Source organism: Vombatus ursinus, unplaced genomic scaffold, assembly GCF_900497805.2.
Source record: "Vombatus ursinus unplaced genomic scaffold, bare-nosed wombat genome assembly UNPS02007822.1, whole genome shotgun sequence".
Classification (NCBI taxonomy): domain Eukaryota; kingdom Metazoa; phylum Chordata; class Mammalia; order Diprotodontia; family Vombatidae; genus Vombatus; species Vombatus ursinus.
Window position 1 is genome coordinate 1,058,840 of NW_020947600.1, and position 23,978 is coordinate 1,082,817.

The window sequence follows — 23,978 nt, forward strand, 5'->3', positions numbered from 1 at the left end:
TTTCTTTCTTCCTTTCTTTCTTTCTTTCTTTCTTTCTTCCTTTCTTTCTTTCTTTCTTTCTTTCTTTCTTTCTTTCTTTCTTTCTTTCTTTTGTAGTTGTTGTTGAGGCAATTGGGGTTAAGTGACTTGCCCAAAGTCACACAGCTGGTGAGTGTTATGTGTCTGAGGCCAAATTTGAACTCAGGTCCTCCTGACTCCAGGGCTGGTGCTCTATACACTGTCCTACCTAGCTGCCCCATTTCTTTTTCTTTCTTTCAAAAAAAATTTTTGCTCGATGAGGAAGAGGATGAATAGTGGGAAGGACAGATTAATAAACAAGAAAAAAAATTTTAACATGACAAATACTACAAAAAACTTTAGAAGTTTGAATTCAGTCAAAGAGCCGCACTTGAGGACCTAGAGGACCACATGTTCCCCAGACCGCAGGTTACCCAGCCCTGTAATCTAGGCCAAAGGAATGCTATGAGTAAAGACATCGAAGCAGCAATGCCCTGGGTGTGTGCAGAGACTGAACAATGCCATGATAGTATTCCTGCCTGGGTGTCTTGAATTCTTTCTTATGTTTATCAATATGTGTGTGTGTGTGTGTGTGTGTGTATGCGAGAGAGAAAGAGAGACAGAGACAGAGACAGAGAGAGACAGAGAGACAGAGAGAGACAGAGACAGAGAGAGGGAGAAGGGGGAGAGGGAGGGAGGGCAGACAGATAGATGGAGACAGATGGATACAGAGAGACAGAGGCAGAAAAGAGGGACGGAGAAAGTTTCAGAGAGTTTAAAAGAGCTGGGCTTCTCTCATGGTTTTGTCTACTTTCCTTTCAAAGATGAGTATCTAGAAGCTGCCATAGACTTTGCTTGAAACTATAGCTGGTTTATAATTTAAGTCTTAGTAATTAGAGGAAGCCTGGAGTTCCTTGAAAAGATCTAATTACTGAAAAAAGAAAAAAATTGGTACGTTCATTTTATCTACACATTCAACCATCAATTAAATCATCACCATCTCATCCCAATCTTTCTGTGAGTCGGTGATTCTTGAAGTCACTAAAGCTTGTTTTCAGATGTTTTTAAGTGAAAAATTGCCCCATTTACATAACAAGTTAAGGCCCACATGTCTCATTTTCCAAGGGAAATGAAACTCAAGGGGAATTCCATCTCTTTCATTTGCCCTGTTTGGAATCCTACCAGGTTAAAAGCTGGGGACCACGGAGCAGGCACTCAAGAGATTACTGGACCTTCTTTTCTATAAGTTTATGGTGTTCAAAAGATAGATTAGAAAAAAATACAACATCCCCCAGTGGATGTCAAAGGCTCTTTCAGGCTACGTGAAGATAGGCCACCAGGTCAACCCATGAGAGCTTCCTTAGGAACTCTAGTCTGTGCCATCTTTACAACATGTTTATAAGAACATAGAGTCATAGAGCTAGAGTTATCTAGAACCTCAAAGAACATCTAGTTCAACACTTTTATTTTACAGATGAGGCAACTACAGGCCAAGAAGTTAAGTGACTTGCCCAAGAACACACAAATCAGCATCAGAGGGGCATGGAGTTAAAGGTGAGGGTCACTGCCCCACAAAGAGGAATCAAGGAAGGAATGCACATAAAACTACTTAACTTAATTTTGTTTGTTTGTTTGTTTGTTGTTGCTTGTTAGAACAAGGTAAATGTATAATGGCAGCTAAGTGGCACACTGGATAGAGCACTGGGCTTAGAATCAGGATAACTCATCTTCCTGAGTTCAAATCTGGCCTCAGACAGTTACTAGCTGTGTGGCCCTAGGCAAGTCACTTAACCCTGTTTACCTCAGTTTCCTCATCTCCAAAATGAGCTGGAGAAGGAAATGGCAAACCACTCCAGTATCTTTGCCAAAGAATACCCCAGGGGCAGCTAGGTGGCGCAGTAGACAGAGCACGGCCCTGGATTCAGGAGGACCTGAGTTCAAATCCAGCCTCAGACACATAACACTTAATAGCTGTGTGACCCTGGGCAAGTCACTTAACCCCATTGCCTAGCCAAAAAAAAAAAAGGAAATAAAAAAGAATACCCCAAATAGGGTCACAAAAAGTTGGGCATGACTGAAAAATCACTTAACAATAGATATGCAATATCAGTCATTGCTTTATAATTTCAGGAAGTTATTTCCTTTCCAAACATCCATTGTTTCATTAGTGCGAGCACACTTGCCGTCACGATCCTAGATTCCAACTCTTCTGTGCTTTGGAGGGCAACCTTCATGAGATATAGCAGACTGACAACAACAACACAATTGCCTGGTGGCCACTTTTCTGGTATTGAGTCTCTTCAACTAGCCAGGGTCTCAGATAAAGGACACATAGGCCATATCTAGGTCCTATATTTGAAATGTGAACCCTTTCTAGCTTTCTACCACCCTAGCCTTCAGCTTTCTCTCTATAAGATTAGGGGTTTTGGATTAGTTGATTTCTGAGGTCTAAATCCTATGGGAATTAAAGAGAGAAAGAGAGAGAGAGAGAGAGAGACAGAGAGAGAGAGATTAATAAAAACAGAGGCAGACACCCAAGAGAGGCATATGTAGAGAACCAGCCCCACCTTCTGGTCCTTAGAATATTGAGGCTAATGGCTTAAAGCTTGTTTTTTGTTTTATTTTGAAATATCAATAGAAATATCACCTCTTTGTGATATCTGTACAGACTGATGCTGTTGTTCAGTATTTTCAATCATATCTGACTAATCATGATCCTTTTTGGGGTTTTCTTGGCAAAGATACCGGAGTGGTTTGCCATTTCCTTCTCCAGCTCATTTTACACATGAGGAAACTGAGGCAAACAGGGTTCAGTGACTTGTCCAGGGTCACCCAGCTAGTAAGCGTCTCAGGCCAGATTTGAACTCAGGAAGATGAGGCTTGCTGACTCCAGGCCCAGCGCCACCTAGCTGCCCCTCAAACTGATGTAGTCAAGATCAAAAACAGACTGTAACTATGGACCTCCAGCTCTCAAGCTTAGACTCATAGTTTCCCCTACTTCCACGCTTCTTTTTCAGAGATAAAAAGTCTCCACCTCCCTGAGCAAGAAGAGAGATTGGCACCAAGCCGATACCCGCCCTGCTTGTGAACCAGCTTCTCTGTTGTTAACATCAGATGTCTTCAAGCCCCTGTGATCATGAGTCAGTCCCCAAATTAAGTTGAAGTCCTCACTTTCAGCCTTAGTGATGTTACATCAGACCAAAGAAGCCCCAGGCTAGCCATGCCCCACATGGATGGATCTCTAGGTGACTTCTTGAATAGCTTCTCCCAGAACTCGACATTTAGACTTTCCCCTTTGAACTCAGCAGAGCCCTCAGAGAATTAAAGCAGAGCTGTCTCATTTGTCTGAAGAGATACAGGAGTCCTCATTTTTTTCCCCACGTCCGTCGTCATATCTGTTTCAGATGGGTTTCTTAAGGAAGTTATTAAAAGTGAATATTAAAAGTTATTAAAGCAATAAAGTCCCTTCACTTTTCCTCCATAACTCCACCTCATTAGCCATCCTCTCCCATATTACTGTTTCTGGGACCCTCATTCACATTCTGAAGGAAAGAAATTGGAAATGCAAAGGGTCCCTGAGGAATAGGAAAGGACTGGCAGAATACAAAAAAAGGATCCTGGAAACCCAGAAGTGCTATTCAGGCAGGTGACTGCACATGAAACACTTAAAAAGCTGAAATAACTTTGTCCAGGGGTGGGGAGCCTGCAGCCTCGAAGTCGCATGTGGCCCTCTAGGTCCTCAAGTGGGGCCCTTTGACTGAATCCAAATGGATTGAGAACCTAGAGGGCCACATGTGCCCTCAAGGCTACAGGTTCCCCACCACTGATTGTCTATGTGTTAAGATTTTGCTTCTTATTACCATCTTTGTAACACTCTCAGATGGGGTCCTTCTTGTGACACCAGCAGAAATGTAACTAGGGCAGCTGGGACTTTAAACCAGGGTATAGATATTTAGAGGGTAATAACAGCACTTTTACACTACCTTAATGGGGTGGAAACCAATGAGCTTAGACACCAGGGTGGCAAGAAGAATTTAAATAGGAAGCTAAAAGATGGCATCACTTCTTCTCCTAGATGCCAGCTGACCTCTCCCCTCCTCCCCTACCATCCACCTGAAACAAAATATATTCAGGAGACTTTGTCTTTCTTCTCCCAATTTAATTTGCCTTAAAAGGTTGGTTTGAGGGCACTTTCCATGTTGCTTCCCCAATCACATTTCGCATAGCACACCCCAGGTACAAAAAAATAAAAGTCTTATAGCTCTGAGCATCAGCTTTCCAAACCTGTGCTGAGATATAATCCCCATCCTGAATTCCCGAAGTTTACTCCAATTTTTTCTTATTATAGCTCACACTTATATAACACTTTATGCTTCACAAAGTATTTCACTCACAACACTTCTGAGGTAGCTCAAGTATTATGATCTTCATGTTACTTTTGAAGAAACAGAGGTTCAGCAATGTTATATAATTTTCCCACAGCCACACAGTTCATAAGTGGTAATAGAACTGGGTCTTGAACCTAAGATTTCTGGTGCTGAGTCCAATATCCTTTCCATTGTCATGCTACCTCTCACCTTTGACCCAGTTTTGCCCCAAGGTTCAGCCTCCCACTGCCCTGGCTTTGTCCAATCTTTGCCATAATTTTCCCCTTAGATTTGCCCTTGAGTTTTCTCTGGATTTTCCCCAGGTTTGCCATACAAAAAGCATTGAAGGAACTACAGATATTTATCCTTGAGAAAAGACAACTTAAGAGAGACAAGGTATCTGTCCTTGAAGGGCTTTTATGTGGAAGGGTTCCAGAGGGTAGAATCAGAAGCAGCGCTGAGTAGCAGGGAAAACTTCCTAACAATAAGAGCCATTCCAAAGTGTGGTGAGTTGCCACAATAGAGAATGAACACGTATGTCTGCAAGGAGAGCTAGACGGCCACTTGTTGAGGACATTGTGGAAGGGACTCTTGTCTTGGGGTCCCTTCCAACTCTGAGAGCCTATTATTCTATAAAATTAATTCAGGAAAGAAATCCAGAAGGTGTGGGTAAGGAGCTTGAGAGAACCCACAAATTAGCCCTGAGCTGTCTCCTACCCATCACCAGCTGACATTACTGAGCTGTGTCTGGGCTCACGGCACTCACTGCCTCTGAGAGAGTTTGAACAGGGCACATCAATGCTGTCTGCAGTTCACTCATGTGGTTCGTGCAACTCGATGACACATCTTCAAATAGCAGCATGTAAAAAAAAAAAACCACCAGCCTCTTTCAGGATGATTTGCAACACTTTCAATTTGCTTCACACATCCCCACATAAAAAGATTCACACATATTGTTCCCAAGAAAAACAGTTTCCCACCCGCAATTAAGGAGCTTCCTGACAGATTGAGAGTGAGCCTGGCATTGTAAAATGGGCAAATGAGCCTAATACAGCACACCCAAGTGAGGGAAATCCCAAAATTGTCATAGGATGGAAGATGACACTTTGTCTGAGATAGACCTTTCCTCTGTTATCAATACATAATAACCTCTCCATCCAGGAGGTTCACTCGAGGATGCTAGATTGGAGTCAGAAGATACACATGCGTGTCCTGGCGCTGACATTTATCATCTCTGTGACCTGAGGCAAGACATTTAAACTTTCTGGGTCTCAGTTTCCCCATATGAAAAATAAAGGGGTTGGACTATATGTGCTCTAAGGTCTCTTCCAGCTAAAAATCTATGAGCCTATGAGCCATGAGAAAACTAAATACCCATGGACCAAACTATGATTGCCTAGAATGACCCTATCAGGGGTGGGGAACCTGCAGCCTCGAGGTCACATGTGGCCCTCTAGATCCTTAAGCACAGACCTTTGATTGAATCCAAATTTCACAGAACAAATCCCCTTCATAAATGGATTTGTTCTTTAAAACTTGGACTCAGTCCAAAGGCCACACCCAAGGACCAAGAGGGACACATGTGGCCTCGAGGCCACAGGTTCCCCACCCCTGCCGCCTGTGCCAGTCAATAAATCGGATGCAAAGCTAGCGTCATTGAGCCAAGATTCTTTTCAGAGAATCACAGAATTTCTAGTTGGACAGAATCTCAGTGGCCCTCTAGCCTAATCCATATCATCCCCCGAAACATATAAATATGGTCATATATTATATATTCAAATATAAATAATACCAACTCTAAATACATATTTGGTTCTCATCTCTTAAGTCAACATGCATTTTAAGCATCCACTCTGTGCCAGGCACCGTGCTAAGCACTGGGGATACAAAGTAAGGCAAAAAAACCACTCCCTATTCTTGAGACAATTAGGTGGTGCAGTGGAAAGAGCACTGGCCTTGGAGTCAGGAGGATCTGAGTTCAAATCCCGCCTCAGACACATAACACTTATTTGTTGTGTGACTCTGGGCAAGTCATCTAATCCCAATTGTCTCGCCAAAAAAAAATAAAAAAAAAAAACCACTCCCTATTCTTAAAGAGCACACAGTCTAATGTGGGAGTTTGCTATTCAGTCATTTTTCAATCATGTTTGACTCTTCATGACCCCATTTGGGGTTTTCTTGGCAAAGATACTGGAGTGACTTGCCATTTCCTTCTCCAGCTCATTTTACACATGAGGAAACTGAGGCAAGCAGGGTTAAGTGATTGGCCTAGGGTCACACATCTAGCAAGTATCTGAAGCCAGATTTGAACTCAGTAAGATGAGTCTTCTTGAATTCAGTACTGGCACTCTGTCCACTGCACCAACTGGCTGACCCTAAAGTGGAGGACAACATGCAAAAAAACATACAAGCAAGATATAGACGGGATGAATTGGAGATAATCAACAGACAGCAGGTACTAACATTAAGGAGAACCAGGAAAGTCTTCTTGGAGAAGATGAGGTTTTAGCTGGGATTGAAGTAAGCCTGAGAAGCCAGATGAGGAGGGAGAGCATTCTAAGCATTGGGACAATCAGTGAAAATGCAGAGTTGGAAAATTGAGTATCGGCGCAGCTAGGTGGCACACTGGATGGAGCACCAGCCCTGAAGTCAGGAGGACCTGAGTTCAAATCCAGCCTTACACCAAACACTTGACACTTACTAGCTGTGTGACCCTGGACAAGTCACTTAACCCCAATTGCCTGAAAAAAAAAAAAAAGACAAGAAAAAAAGAAAATGGAGCGTCATGTCTGAGGAATAGCAAGGAAGCCAGTGTCGCTGGATCATAAAGTATATGGAAATAAGTTGAAAAGAGACTAAAAAAGTAGGAGGGGTCCAGGCTATGAAGGGCTTCAAAAACCAAACAAGATTGATCCTAGAAGTAAACTGCCTGCCCCAGGGTGGTCAGACTGTGCTTGGTGCATGACTCACTCTTACTGCTCAGTATCTACTTTTCTCAAGGCTCAGAGGTTTTTAGGGACCTTAGAGGTCACTCAGTCCACCCACCTTGTTTTACAGATGAAGGAACTATATAGACTATACATGCTGTAGCAGACAATCTAATTTTGGAGCTGTCATCATTGCTTACTCCACATTGGCATATGCTTTGTGGGCAGACTGGAACAAGAAGGCCACAGTCCCAACCAAGACAAACACCTGAGTGCACACACCTGTACACATGATGACCAGGCAGTGGAAGATCCAAGCCAAAAATCACAACCTTGCCTCCCTGCCTCCCACTTGGCAATCATTGTATCCTTTCATGTACAACAATGCACAAGCCTTCTGCCGTGCTTTATGAATAACGACTGTCATTTGTAATGGTACTTCAAGGTTTTCTGAGCTCTTTTCTCAACAATAATCCTCTGAGATAGAAATAGCATGGATTTCAAGCTTTCTGCACAAAGACGTGTCATAAGAGGCAGTATGGTGCAATGGAGACAGTGATGGATTCCAAGTCAGATGACAGGGATTCAAATGTCACTTCTATCATTTGCTACTTGTGTTACCTTGGACAAGTCATTTAACTTCTCTGGGTCTCAGTTTCCTCATGTATAAAATGAGGGAATTGGACCAGATGGCCTCTAAGGTACCTTTCAATTCTAAATCTATGATCCTGTGACATTTTGCTATACCCCCAAAATCTGACTATTTCCTGGTACCTTCCAAATTATCACACACACACACACACACACGCACACACACACATTTTCTCTGTCCCTTTCTCTCTCTCTCTCTCTCTCTCTCTCTCTCTCTCTCTCTCTCTCTCTGTCTCTGTCTCTCTCTGTCTCTTTCTCTCTCTCTCATTACAATAAATCACTCCCTTCCATAGCTGCTTCCATGAGGAAGGGAACTTTGGAAATAAGCTTCTCACGAAAACAGAAATACAGATTCCTTTGTCTCTTCTTCCCAGTCCTGCAGCTTCCTCATCTTTTGACAGTATCCCTCTCCAACACCTTCTAACATCCAGAGAAATAATCCTTTTTTTTTTTCAATATCAGAAATGGAACTCCTGCATGAGCCCTCTCCAGATTTCCCCCCAGCTGCTAATGCATCTCCACCCTAGTCTATTCCACCTCCCCAAAATTTCCTATTGTATAAAGTACATATTTTGTATCTACTTATTTATGTGTGTGTATGTTGTTTGTCTTGATAGAGTGTAAACAGATAGTGTTTCATTTTTTATCTAAGTATTCCCAAAGCCTAGCACAGGAAATAGAGCATAGTAGGTCCATGACAAATACTTGTTGATTGATAGATCAATTGATACTAAAGATGAGCTGGCCCTGGCCAAGGGAGAGACATGGGTTTTCCTTAGCTTCCCCCGAATGCCAGGCAGACATCTGACCCCTATGGAGCAGCCTTGATAAGTGGAGCCATCGACATTGCCTGTACTGGACCGGCCAGTACCTGACAGAACCATTAGGGTGCCCAAGCCCTCAGGCCCATGCCTCTAACCCAGAGGCTCCATCAGAAATGCGAAGCTAAGTCCCTTGTATGTCACCCACCATGTAAGTCATACTAGACAGAATCCAATCACTGTTTGCTCCACACTCAAGAGCTTATAGGACGATACTCGAGTGACCAAGCCACAAGCCCGAACAAGAAAACAACCCATTAACGTGTAGCACAATGACCATACAGTGGAGGCATCTACAAACCCAATGACAGCCATGCTCCACCCCATCTCTGTCTTCCCTGTTACTTCCTGGCTTTCCCTCCATCCTCTCCCATGGGGTAACACGCAGCTCACCCCAACCACATCGTTACTGGTTTCACATTCACTACCTTTTCCCATATACCTGAAGTCTATCCTGATCCCTGTGGATCTGCAAATCAGCGGCCCTTCCCCATCAGCTCCCACAAATAGGGACATCTGTAGAGAGATCCTTCTCAGTGAAACAGCAGCAGTGCTTCCACTTTCAGCTCCCAGCATTCCAATCTCCTGCAAGATAGTCTTAGGAAAGTGGAACTAGAGAGAGTACTCTAGCAGTTAAAGACCATCCAGTCTGAGATTGGGTCACTTTCTTCCATTTTCACTTCTAATTACCTTACTCTGGCAAATTATTTTTTTAAATGAAAATTTGTGAACATTCTTTTCTCTTGCAAACAAATCATGAAAATACCATTCTTGGGATACGGAATGCTTGGAGACCAAGAATAATAAATGGAATAGGGTGCTAATGCCAAAGGTAGACATCCATCTGTAGTAATGGCAAGAGAAAAAGAGGGACAATAGATAATTAGGGATGAGGTGCAATGGATCAGAACCCAGAGTGTCACACAGTTCACGAAGCAAGGGAGTGCTTTAGCACCTGGGGTTAGGATTAATAGATTGAATGCTTCCATCTGGAATGAACTGATCCATAAAAATAGTGAGGAGTGAAGGCTATGAGCCCAAAATCAAGGTCTCCTGGTTTGGTTCCAAGGAGGAACTATTCTCCACCCCCCCCCCAAATATGACCAAGATCGACATGATGTAAGGCACAGAGTTACATATGTCATCTTCCCACATTGGCAAAAGATCTATAATGGCTCCTCAGTTCGCAGACCGTGAGTTCCACTTCATCCCCAGGATTTTAGCATGTATGTCAGTGTGCTCAGTTCTATGAAGTAGACTTCCAGACCAAGGATGCCAGAGAAAAATTAGCAAACTTCTTACAATAACTCTTGACCAACACTTTTTTGGTTAGGCAGTGGGGTTCAGTGACTCGCCCAGGGTCACACAGCTAATAAGTGTTATGTGTCTGAGGCTGGATTTGAACTCAAGTCCTCCTAACTCCAGGGCTGGTGACCTGTCTACTGTGCCATCTAGGTGGCCCTAGGGTCTTACACTTTGAAGACCATTCTATTCACCACCAGCAGGCAAAAACTCACCTTTCCATGGCATAGCACATCCAGTCTAGTGAACTAAGAAGGCACACTAAACAGCTGCTCAGAATTACACATCATATCTCTAAGATGATTGATTCACTTAACTCCTCAAAGAAAAATTATGACCTTTTAAATATGCAACGTTTTGTGATATAGGATGTAGTATCTAAAGTCTATCAGTGAGAAAAGGAGAAAAAAGGAAGGAAGAAGTAAAAAGAAGTTGATAACTAAATTCTGCCTGAGATCCTTTGGCAGACAACGGTATGGTAACTTTGGTTTGCATTAGTACCTTTTGCTGGAACTTGCAAATTTCCAAGCAAGGGCATTTCATCAAGCTAGTATAATTTCACAAGAAAAAAAGTAGGAAGCCTCATTATTAATAAAACCCTGCTTGGAGACCAGTGGGGAGAGAAGGTAATATAGACAGAGACAGAAGTTTATCACTGGGAAAATGATAGAAGAGGTGGGCAAGCTATCATATCAAAAGAAAAAATGATAAACCTATTTTAAATAGAGGTGCAGTTAGGCAGTGCAGTGGATAGAGTGCTGGGCCTGAAGTCAGGAACACTCATCTTCCTGAGTTCAGATCTGACTTCAGACACTCACTGGCTGTGTGACCCTGGGCAAGTTACAACCCTGTTTGCCTCAGTTTCCTCATCTGTAAAATGAACTAGAGAAGGAAATGGCAAACTATTCCAGTATCTTTGCCAAGAAAACCCCAAATGGAGTCACAAAGAATCAGACATGATTGAAATGACTGAACAACAACTATAAATAAAGTGTGCCCCTTCTCTCTTGTGCTGCATTGCCTGAACTCCTGGTTGATACTGTTGGAAACAGCATTGTGTGGGGGAAATATGGCTTTTTTAAATAGGAGTTCCTACTTATCATCTATCAGAAATTATCAACAAAATTCCCCAGGCATTCTCTAATCTTACAATGGGGAGTGAATGTCATTCCAGACCATCCAACCATTTTATCAATTCATTTGAAAGCTGGAAATCTGTTGCTGTGGGGAGAAGGGAGAGTGGAACAAATGCAGAGCTTAACAAGGTATCCTTCACCTGGTTACGTGTGCCCGGCTGGGTACATTCATTGTACCAATTATAAAGCCTAATGTTAAAGCAAAATTTTGGGGAAATGTTGAGTATCTTATTAGTGAAGAATTTCAACATTCCTTGTACTCAATGTTTGTATTCCTTACTGTGAAGAGGACAGAGAGCAAAGAGGCAAGAATGGACTTTGTAAAACTGACCCAAGTTCAACAGCTGATCTGAAGTGATACTACTTCAGACAATAAACTGTCGTCCTTGTCAAGAGGATCAAGGGGTTGTTTTTAAAGTATATCTTCAGTTTTACATGGCAGTTACAAAATTGCCCTGTTTGCTTGTCTCCTATAATTTTTTTTCACGAACAATTTTTATTGAAGATTTTGATCATCCTTGAACATGAAAGACAACCCTGGTGTATGGTGACTCTCAGTGGGGTTTTCCCTTGGTTTATCACAAAGGCACAAAAGTCTCTTCTGCTTTTGATTTAGATTTTCTCTTTTTCTATCTGTACATAATTTTACAACCTTGTAATTTACAAGGCATATTCTTCTGCTTGTGAGATCCCAATGCTGTCATCAATTAGAAATAGCAATTACATTTACCAATTGTAGTATGTTTGCAGTCAGGCTTTGAGACCAGAATTGTAAGTCATAGGTTTTAGAATTTGTTTGTATGTTACATGCATTTAATGGGTGGAATTAAATATACTATATCAGTTCCTGAAAATTTGGGATAATCTTTCCCTCTTCCCAAAAATTTCCCGGAGATACTATAATAACTTCCACTTCCAGCAGTTGAGATGACAGGACTAGAGTGTGTATAATGAACTCTGCTAGATTTTCTTTTTAAAGCAGTTGAGGTTAAGTGACTTGCCCAGGGTCACACAGCTAGTCAGTGTCAAGTGTTTGGTCTGAGGCTGGATTTGAACTCAGGTCCTCCTGACTCCAGGGCTGGTGCTCTATCCACTGTGCCACCTAGCTGCCCTTAACTCTGCTAGATTTTTAAAGGACAATATAGTCTACTTGAATACCAATGAGAAGTGAATCTTTGAGGAGTCAAGAGAGCAAAAAAAAAGGTATCAGTAGAACAACTAAAACATAAAAGGTTTTATTTTAAATATATTCGTGACTTAAACACAAAACAAATTAAAGTCACAGAGATTTACAAGACTGAGGCTAGTATCTGATTTTTACGGTAATTTTAATAGCTTCCGAGAGAAGCTGCTAACTGGTATTACCATGTTTCTATTCCACAGCCTCCTCTGTGAATGGCTCCATTATTTCCACGCAAAAAAAAAATTTAATTTTTTAAATTGAAACCAAAGTCCTGTTGTGTTCAGACTTTCATCTAAGATGCTACTTAATAAGATCATGATTAGGAAGGATCTTTGGGGGGTTAGCATCTTCCTATCTAGGAGCAAGATAAGGGCCCTGACAAATTCCAGGAAATATAAATTAGTGGTAATTTAGAGTAGGGACCCAAATCTTTGGGTGTTTAAGAGAAGTTATTGCAAAGACTCTGCATTCTTTGTCCTTCCTATCTCCAATTGCGCTTAAGTCAAGGAGAAAAGACACATCATCTACTTTGTGCTCAGGCCTTGCTCAGTTCACAGTTCGTACAGAGAACTTATTCCTTGGATTAAGAAACTTCATCATGAGACTTGAGATATAATGGTCTGGAATGTTTCCTTAGATTTCCCTGGGTTTGAAGTCCACGACTTTGTAGGGGAATGAGGGCCATTGGAGACAGGTGAATTGACCTTGGATCTGATAATGCAATCCCATTTCAATTCTGGCTGTGCATTCACCTATACATTGTTTAATCAGTTCTGAATTCATAAGGTTTTTGTTTTGCTGGAACAACATTCTGGCTTCATTGATAATGTACTACTTTTCTCTGATGTATCAGTCACCTCCTTGCAAGCCTGATAATCCTGTGGTATAAGCCAAGAATTTCTTGTGTTGCTGTTATCACACTGTGCCCATCATGCCTACCCCCTCACCTGTAGTGCTAGGGATGAGAGGAGGAAGAGTCAGGAGTCCCACAGAGCCAATGTGAACAGACCACAGTCTGGCCCTGTAGGCCAGGTTAGACTGAACCTCCGGTATTGTTTGGTACATATTTCTTTCTTTTTCTTTCTCCTTCTTTCTTTGTCTCTCTCTTCCTTCCTACCTTCCTTCCTTCTTTTCTGCATTTCTATCACTACCCATCAACAGCACACACACACATACACACACACACACACACACACACACACACACACACACCCCCACAAGCCTTGCCTTGGATACTTAAGCCAAACAAACTAACATATTGGTCATATCTGAAAATTTACATCTCATTCTGAACCTTGCATCTATCGTTTCTTTGCCAAGAGGCAGGTGATACGCTTTATCCTCAGTCTTCTAAAGTCATCATTTGTCACTATGCTGCCCCAGTTCTGAAATTTTTCCATGTTGTTTTCTTTTACAGTATTGTGATTTCCCCCAGAATCCTCCAGTGCTCCATAGACACAAGACTTTTACAGATTCCATACATGGGCCCCTACTTTGAGTCCTTATCATGGGATCACTTGACTATAACATCCTGGAGAGGTTTCAGGAAATCCCACTTCATTTTGATATAATTCTATCATGTTTTTACTTTCATCCAGACCTGTGATTTCAATGGTATAGGGAAGTCTTATTGCAGAAAATCCTTCCACTGATTTAGTCAGTCACTAAGCATTTATTAAGCATCTGCTATGTGCCAGGTACTGTACCAAACATGGGGGACAGAAAGAAAAGTAAAAACCAGTCCCTGATCTCAAGAAGTTCACAGTCTAATAAGGAAGACAACATGCAAAAAAATGCAAAATTAAGCTACATAGAGGTTAGATTGGAGTTAATAAGAGAGAGGGCACTAGAATTAAGGAGGATCAGGAAAGGCTTCCTATTGTTCAGCCATTTTTCAGGTGTGTCCAACTCTTTGTGACCCCATTTTGGGGTTTTCTTGGCAGAGATACTGAAGTAGTTGGCCATTTCCTTCTCCAGATCTTTTTAGAGATGGAGAAACTGAGGCAAACAGGATTAAGTGACTTTCCCAGGATCACCCAGCTAATAAGTGTCTGAGACCAGGTTTGAACTCAGGAAGATGGGTCTTTCTGACTGCAGGCCTAGCACTCTATCCACTGTGCCACCTAACTGCCCAGGCTTCCTATAGAAGGAGGGATTTTAGCTGGGACTTAAGGGAAGCACAGGAAGCTAGGAGGCAGAGATAAGGAGCAAGAGCATTCCAGGTATGGGGACCCACCAGGGAAAATGCCTGGAGTCAGATGGACTAGGAGCAGCAAGGAGTCTAATGTTCCTGGATGACAGAATATGGGGTGGGGGAGGGTGGGAGTAAGGTGTAAAAGTATAAGAAGACTAGATTATAAAGGGCTTTGAATGTCAGGGAATTTTATATTTGATCTTGGGAGGTGATAATGAAGCTATTGGAGTCTATTGAGTAGGGGGAGGAGGGTGACATGCTCAGACTCGTGTTTTATGAAGATCACTTGGACAGTTGAGTAGGGGAGGGGCTAGAGTGGGGAGAGACTTGAGAGAGATAGGCAGAACCATCGGCAGGCTATTGTGATGGTCCAGGCTACGGCATAGTAGCAGTATCAGAGGAGAAGAGGGGACATATTTGAGAGATGTTATGAAGGTGAAATTGACAGACCTTTGGGAACAGATTAGATATGGAGGGATGAGAGTAAGAAGTCAAGGATGACATTGACGTTGTGCACCAGTGTGACTGGGAGGATGGTAGCACCCTGGACAGCAATAGGAAAGTTTGGAAGGGGTGATAGAATCAGAGGAAAGATAATAAGTTCACTTTTGGACATATTGAGTTTAAGATGTCTTTAGGATATCCATTGTTCAGATGAGCAATTAGTGTTGTTTGTAGCATTGAGAGATTAAGTAATATTTAATAATAACTAGCATTTATATATCACTTTAAGTTTTTAAAAGTACTTTAGAAATGTTATCTCATTTGGTCCTCACAGCAGCCCTAGGAGGTAGGTGCTATTATTATCCCCATTTTCACAAATGAGGAAACTGAGGTAAATAGAGGTTAAGAGACTTACCCACAGCTAGTAAGTATCTGAGGCTGGATTTGAACTCAGATCTTCCTGACTGAAGATCCAGCACTCTACCCGTTATGCCACCTAGCTGCATTTTTATGGATGAGGAAACTGAGACAAACAGAGGTTAAGTGACTTGCCCATGATCACACAGCTAGTATGTTTTCCTGACTCCAATGCAGACCTTTTGTTCTTCATGCCATGCTGTCTCTCTTATGCATTAGATTTCCAAAGACACAAACCAGGAATGATCTGTGTTCGCTCATTGGATGATGTTCTCAGTTCTACAGATCGTCACCCCACCCAAGCTACAGACTACACTGTGCACAATGAATGCCCTCCAAAAATGGACCAAAGATATCAAGGGTCCCTGACACTTCTCAATATCCATAATGTTTTCCTACTACAAAAGCCACTCTATCCTGAGATACTTCACTGCTGACTTGATCCAGACATCCCATTGGGACAGTTCCCTGGGGACCATGAACAGCAAACATACAAAACATCATGACCTTTGGCTTAACTTTCATTTTAAGATGAGGGAGTAGAGTGTACCCATGGAACAGAAGAGGAAAGAGACTAAGAGATTGCAGGAGGAAATGAGGACAGTAGGGGAAGTAAATATGCAAATCTTCCATAATTTTCTACTTTTGCCTCAGATCTACTTTGGAAATCATCATTTCACTTGCCAGGACCATAGGTACCACATGGGGAGCTCTGAGGGCAGGTGAGCAACGCTCACGGATGCTGAGGTTGATCAGGAGGGACTGAGGAGCAGTTAGGGATCATTCTTAACAGCCTGTCAGGCTGCTGGTGGGTAACCAGAGGCGATCCATATTGTCTCATCTGCATCTCACCATTCAGCTGGTACATGCTGAGTCCCTGCCTCAGAGGCGCACCACAGTGGGGGATGGTAGACAGCTTATGACAAGAGACAAATGGAAAAAGTGCCCAGGGGAGGCAGCATTCATGGACCAGCAACTTTACTTACCAACTACAGTGATGATACCTGGATAATTATTAGGGAATTGTCCTGTTACAATTATCTCACTAGAATCAGTAATACCCATTACAGCGATATGGGCTGCTTTGAAAATCCCAGCTGTTGTGTACACATAGCCAATTCTTCTGGTTCTCATTCTGTGGCTTGGGGACATGGCAGTGACTGTTTCTTGGCAAATCAAAGCACTCAGCTCTTTAAGACCCCCAAACTTTCATCTTAGGCAGCCTTACTGTAGTATATGCTACTGTATCAGCATCACCAAAAAAAAGTATGTAGTAAGCACCACACTTATCTTAAACCATTGGCATTTCTGAGCCCAGCTGAGGTTCCCCTAGGGGAAAAGACTTTCCCCAAGATACTCAGAATTTTGGTGTACAAAGTAGGAGGGGGGAAAAAAAACAAGAAACAAAGAGAAATACTGCTGCCTCTAAGCTCACATACATGCATGCCAGCAAGTGCTTACAATCTAGTTGGAGAGATAGAATCAACACAAATGTAACAGATGAAAATTGAACTGGCCATGGCATAAATCATGCATAGCTTAGGTTTTGGATAACTACGCTCTCTCTCCGTCTAGTTACCTTTTAAGGCCCTGCTTCCCACCTAAGCCTGAACCTTGGGAGAACTAAGACATCCAAAATACTTAGGGCCCCGGGGTCTGACCCTAGAAGATTTCCTGGAGCCACTGGCCTCTTGACTCGCTATGTACCAGACCTTTGGGAGAGTGCTTGCCTGATTTTGGTTGCCAGTTGGTAGTTGGGGACCTAGACTTTCTGCTGACCCTGGCTACTTTCTGTTACCTCTACTGAGCTCAGCCTGCCTGATTCTGGATGTCAACTGGTCCTCTGATTCCATCCCCAAGTCACTCTGCCTCAGGAGCTCCAGGCCCCTGAGAATTCAGCTTCTTTCTGAACCATATCTTTTGTCCATTCCCTGGAAAGGGACTACCTCCCTCCATTTTCTCATTAGTGTGCACTGGGCAAGTCTTTGTTTGAATGAAGTGGCCCAGGGCCATTGTCCTTCCTCCTCCCCATCCTTCAGGAATGTTTCTTTACACACACACACACACACACACACACACACACACACACACACACACACCCAGTTTCTGGTTTCTTAAACCAGTTTGTCAAGCAGTCAGCTGGTTTCAAAGAGCATACATCTGTAGTATTCAAGGCTCATTCCTGTTTCTAGGATACAGAGTCAGTTCATGGACACAGATGCATCCATTATTGCAGAATGGTACCCTACTCCACCAAGGCTAATCCAGCCCTTTTGGCCTTTATGGTGCTCAAGAGAGAAAAATCAGAGCCGCCTTGTGAAAAAAAATCCAGTACCTTCCTGGAACTTGGGCAAAGATCTTTCCCAGTCCCCCTGCTGACGTAAGCTCACTGTCTTCTGGAGCTTTAAACCCTCTGGTTCTTTGTTACTTAGAATCTTCAGTTGTTTCCTTTGAGTTGACTTGCTCACACTCCTCCTTTCTCTTCAGTTTAGAGCTTCATGGTTAGCATCATTTTCAAAACCAGGAAGATACCAGGTGGGAAATAAGCCTCAAGATAATAATGATGATGATGATTCATTCCTATCCTGTTTTATGCTGAATGTCCATAGGGTTCTGTGAAGAAACCACTTTATTTCTCTCTTCAAAACCCCAGGAGTATCCTGTTCTAGTGCTTTGTGCTGGCTAAGATGGCCTCGGATGTCTAGCTCTACATATATGCTTCTATGATTCAGGGAGCTCATATTCTGTAACTGGAGAAAGGGATATTGTCTCTGAGATCACAGAGTTTGTATGGATCATGGGATCATAAGTGCACAGCTGGAAGGAATCTGAGAGGCTGTTTAGTTCAACCCTCTCCTTTTACAGGTGAAGAAACTGAGGCCAAATTACTTGCCCACAGTTACTTGGGTAGTAAATGCCAGTCAGAAGCTGAACCTGACTTCAGAAGCCTCTGACTCCAGAGCCAATGCTCTATCCATTGTACCACACTGCCAGAAACACTAGTGGAACAAAAGGTCCAAGTTACTTTTGGGGTATCATTCCTAACAGCTCATACCCTCCTCTCAGAATCCTGGAAAACTAGCCAGCTACTAGTCAACATGCTGGACCATTTCTTACAGTTCCACTCCTGGGTGAGACCAAGGAAAGGGATTACCAACTCTCCATGTCCTGGACAAAGGTTTCCCCAGACAGGGAACTGAGAAAGGACACTACCTAGAGGTTCCCCATTAGTCCAAAACGAAGCAAGAAATCAGTAAGAAGGAGAAGGTGGGACCCAGGTCAGAAGCATGAACCACAAGCAAACAGAGTTCAAGGAACAAGAGAAGAAAGGGGGTCTGGCAGTCAGGCAGAAGGGGCTGCTTCAGGAAGAGCAGAGAGGTCTGGGGCTCAGTACAGAGCTCAGCATAATTCACAGCACAGAAAGCACAGGCGCTTTGTGGGTTCCTGCCCATTTGTATGTCTAGACACATGAGAGGCTCTAGCCCAGGGGTGAAGAAACTGTGGCCTTGAGGCCACATGTGGTCTTCTAGGTCCTTTTATCAAGGGGATTTGTTCTGTGAAGTTTGGATTCAGCCAAAGGGCCGAACTTGAGGACCTAGTGGGCCACATGTGACCTCGAAGCCGCAGGTTCGCCACCCCTGCTCTAGTCTTATTTTCCTTGTCCCTGTCCTCCACAGACACTTCTCACTCTCCTACTGGATACCTCTAGATCAGTTGCTGCTGAACAATTCTCCATTGCTATTAAGGGCACCGTGCATGGTCCCTTAAGTGGTGATAAGTGCCCTTTCTCTCCTAAAGAAGGCGGCTCAGGCCTTTGGAGGCTGGGCTTGATGGGATACTATCTGTCATTGGAAGGTGTCCACTAATTCAGGAGAATGAAGGTGGTTTGCCAGTTCCAGGCTTATTTCCTCTGGCCTCTAGCTTTCTTGTCCCATTAAGTAGAAGGAAGAAGGGGTCACAATGCTGTCCTCTGCTAAGGAACTCTCACCTAGGACAGTCTTTCTTCCAATAACAATAATAGATAATACCTATTAAGGGATCTATGGTTTGCAATACATTTTACATTACATTACATTATATTACATGTGAAGTCCATGCTATTATTATCCCCATTTGACAGACAGGAAAAGCAACATGGCATGGTGGATATATCAAACCAGCCTCAAAGGCAGAGAGACTGGGGTTCACTCTGACACATACTTGCCATGTGACCCCAAGTAAGTCTCTCAGATGATAAGTGTCAGAGAAGGTTCCAACCTGCATCAATAAAGTAATACCTACATAAATCTGTGAGGGCCCCATGGTCAGCCCGTCCCAGAAGTAATGATATGGATTAAAGTAGGCTTAGTAGACCTAAGGGCTTTGGTGGGTGCAGCTGTTTCCCACTTGGACATGTCTATGGTTCCATCTATAGCTCCTTTGACCTGTCACCTGTACCATGAACTCCATCTCCTTCTGCCCATAATTTTAGCTCTCCCGTTTCATAAATAGAAGGTTCTTATTCAGGTGCTACACTACCAACCTCCAGTCTCTCGGATTATGAGAATTGAGTTCACAAATCATTGGGAATGGTGGGAATATTATATAACTCTAAATGTATGGCCCAAAATAAGGAAGATCAAGATATGTCCAGAATGAGGTATTTGCCATGCTTACCCATCAAGACACGATATTGTTTAGGCAACTTAATTGCTAATGGTTTTAGTATGAGTCCAACAGGGAAGGGAACAGCAATACAGGAGCCCAGGGGTTAATGATCCTTTTATATGTGTTGGCAAAGCCTGCCTGGGCACTATCTCCATTTTAATAGAAGTGAATTGCAGGCCAACAGCAGGTTATAATCTTGGTCATCAAACAAGACCCGTGGAGATGGCACGGCTGCTGCTCTCTCTAAAGGACCCAAATCCTTGGGGAGATATTTATTCTGGTTTGATTTCTGTTACATGAGTTGGCAAGGGCTAGGTTATGTGATTATCCAAGAAACAGCCAAATAGGGACTTTAAAGGCAAAAGCTTCTCAGTCCAATCTGTATTTTATGCCTATTTTGATGTCTCTTTGCATGTATTTTCAAGGCTTTCCTTCTAGCAGGGTAAATTTCAATATAAGCCTCTTCAGCAGAATTTTGTGAAGGATGCTTTCTCTAGCCAACAGCTCCCTATAACACCTCTATTGGTTAGATCTGTCTCCCCAGGCAATCCTTCACAGGCAGGTTGGTGTATCCCCAGAACCCATACAGATTTCCTCTTGTCTTTCTGTTCATCAAGAAAGCCTAATCCACTCCTGAGTACACAGTGGAGATGGGCTGCTTTAGTACAAATAGTCTGTGCAACAGTGCATCTAGCAGAATGTAAGATCCTTGAGGGCAAGAATGATTTCAGGTTGGTGTATCCCCAGAACCCATACAATGCCAAGGCACACTGTAAACACTTAATCAATGTTTGTTGACTGACTGATCCACTCATTCATTCAGTCGGGCACCTACCAAGTGGAAGATACCATGCTAAGAGCTAGAAATTCAAAAACAAAAATAAAGTCCCTGTCCTCAAGGGGCTTATATTCTATTGGGAAAATGTAATATGTGGACATAAAGGCAGAGTACTTTCAATAGGGAGAGAACGCCAACAGCTGGTGAGATCAGAAAAGACCTTGTGTAGGAAGGGACAACCTGAGCTGTGTTTTGAAGGAAGCTTAGGATGCATCAGTTCCCTCCCTTTTGCTCTTGCTATGTGCGTGAACATTGGTTTCCTAACACCAGAATGCCTCATGCTGGAGGTTTCTCAGTAGAAGTATCTATAGCAACACGTATCTGCTGGTATCTGTTATTTGTCACAACAGAGTCATAAGGCTTGCTGGTGGAATCGATTCCCAGCCAAAGCATGAGGAAGGCAGGTTCAAAGGGAGTAAAATGAGCTTAATTAAACCAGTAGGCTTGCCTTGAGCAAATAAGCCAAAAGAAAGTTGGAAGTCCCGACCCCCATATTTCCATCTTTTTTGTAAGAAGACTTGCAGGCAGTTTTCATTTAAGCAGCCAGCTGATCAGCAAATATTTCATGAATATACCTACTATGGTCAAGGCTTTATGCTGGGTGCTATGGATGATACAAAGCTATATAGGATGGACATCCTCACTTCTGCCCCAGAGCACAAAGCTTGCAGTCTGGTTAGACAGACCAGCACTGAAACATACCTAAAAGCACACAGGAGACAGACATGAACATCAGAGGATCCATTTCAGTAAAGGCTGCATATGCTGAGCCAATAAGTAGCACAAACTACAGTAAGTGCCTGAGGGTTTCAGAGGAAAATGTGAGTATTGCCTGGAACAGCTGGTGAAAGCTTGCTGGAAGAGGTGGGACTGGAGAATTTACAACAAATTTTTCTTTTAAATATAAAGGAATAGAGTCACGTCTGTTTTCTGTGCTAATGGAAAGGAAAGGGGAAACTAACGATTCAGAAAATCTTTATGTCTGCCTTTTGTAGTTATAGAAATAAGCATGCCCTGGCTGGTCTCCCTTCCACCTGTGATGATGAAATCTGTCAGGGTGGATGGAAAGGGTAGGAGAACCCCTCCACCTCCCCTGCCACTCCCCACCTCCCCACCTGCCCTCCCCCCATCCCTGACTCTTTCTTTTCTGTGCGTCAGTCCCTCCACTGGAAAATGAACATATTGAGGAAACTAGGGTAAAGATACTTAAAAGTACTTCTAAAGCCTTGGTTTAGGAATACTAGGTTCAAGTATAGGAAGAGACTACTGCACTATACATGGAGTCCATCTGACTCTGAGGGTGAGATCCTCTACAAAGATTGCCAGGCAAATCTTCATGATGCCAGCTTACTAAGGCACAGTTCTCAACTGTGAGAGGTCACTGCTGCTCCCTCCTCCCCTACTGAGAAACATCGGTTTCCCCATAGGATCCCGAGCAAATGCTCTCTTGGAGCATGATAGAGAAGAAGGACTCTGTATTCAGAATCAGATCACCTAAGCTTGTCACTTGCTATCTGTGTTACCTTGGGCAAGTCACTTAACCTGTACAGGATTTCAGTTTTCTCATCTGTAAAGTGAGGGAGATGGGCTTGTTGTCTGTAAAACCCTATCCAGCTATAAATCATTCATCTCCTGTTCATCCTTAATGCAATGCTCCCTCTGAGCTACCTACAGGTTCTATAGTATCCTGTGGGTCTCTAAAGGTCAGCTGGGTGGCGCAGTAAATAGAGCACCAGGCCTGGAATCAGGAAGACTCATCTTCATGAGTACAAATCTGGTCTCAGACACTTACTAGCTGTGTGACCCTGGGCAAGTCACTTAATCCTGTTTGCCTCAGTTTCCTCATATGTAAAATGAGCTGGAGAAGGAAAGGGCAAATTATTCCAGTATCTCTGCCATGAAGACCCCAAAAGGGGTCACAAAGAGTTAGACTTGACCGAAAATGACTAAACAACAAACATAGGTCTCTAAATTCCTAAAACTATAGTCCCCAGTAAATAGAGCACTGGCCCTGGTGTCAGGGGGACCTGAGTTCAAATCTGGTCTCAGACACTTGACACTTACTAGCTGTGTGACCCAGGGCAAGTCACTTAACCCTGATTGTCTCACACACACAAAAAAAAAAGGAAAAAAAGAAAGAAAACTATAGTCCCTCTCACTACTATGTTTCCCATTAACAGTCAGCCAGTAGATATAATTAGCTCAAAGCAACAGAATTTTCTAAGATGGCTGAGAAAAGAAGAAACAACCCAATCCTACCCCCCCCAAAAAAAAGCTGGAATGCACTCTCCCACAAATACGCGCACAGAAAAAGTAGTAAAAACTGGTAGTAGGGAAACACACGTAACTAATCTTCAGGGACTCAATGTCCTTTCTCTCCTTCTGGAGTGCTCTTAGCTTCAGTTTCAGCTGTCAGGTCTAGCTTTCCCTCAAATTCATGATTGGCTCTCTTCTTTGAGACCAGGGTCACAAGCATTAAAACTGCATCCTCACCCAAGTCACTACATCTCTGTGTCTGCCCTCATTTGCATCTTAAACTCTCTTGAACTGACCCTTGTACTGCTAGATAGAGCATCTCCTACTGGACAAGTAGGTCTACTGATAGACATCACTACGACCAATAAATAGGATGGAAAGGAAAGAAAATTCCCTACCTCCTCCCCCATAACTGCCCTTTAGTACAGGAACTTGGATCATATTCCACAAAACTGTTCCAAGCCTGGACTCATCTGAACTGACAAGTTCCAATATTTTAGGGGGTGATCAGTGGATGGTCAACTGTCACCCAGCTGGTGGCATTCTAATTTAATCAAAGAGAAAATTATTCAAATACTGGACATTACCCACAACATCACTGGATAAATTGGCTTTGAGATGGAATGGAGGGCTGGATTATGATACACCAGGACAAGCATCGCCTGAGATCTAAGTGGACAAGTGAACCGAGGAGCAGCTTCTAGCTCAATATACACCACAGTTGGGGATTAATCATGATGATGATGATGATGATGATGATGATGATGATGATGATGATGATGATGATGATGATGATGA

General features: G+C 42.9%; 1 protein-coding gene and 1 pseudogene across 1 annotated transcript in view; one reads left to right on the top strand and one right to left on the bottom strand.

The window, feature by feature from the left end:
* The window catches only part of LOC114034003 (synaptotagmin-9), a 208,238-nt gene that overhangs the window by 182,336 nt on the left and 1,924 nt on the right, over positions 1-23,978 (top strand). The gene's annotated exons all lie outside the window — the stretch shown is intronic.
* On the bottom strand, positions 12,968-16,307 carry LOC114033995 (annotated as a pseudogene).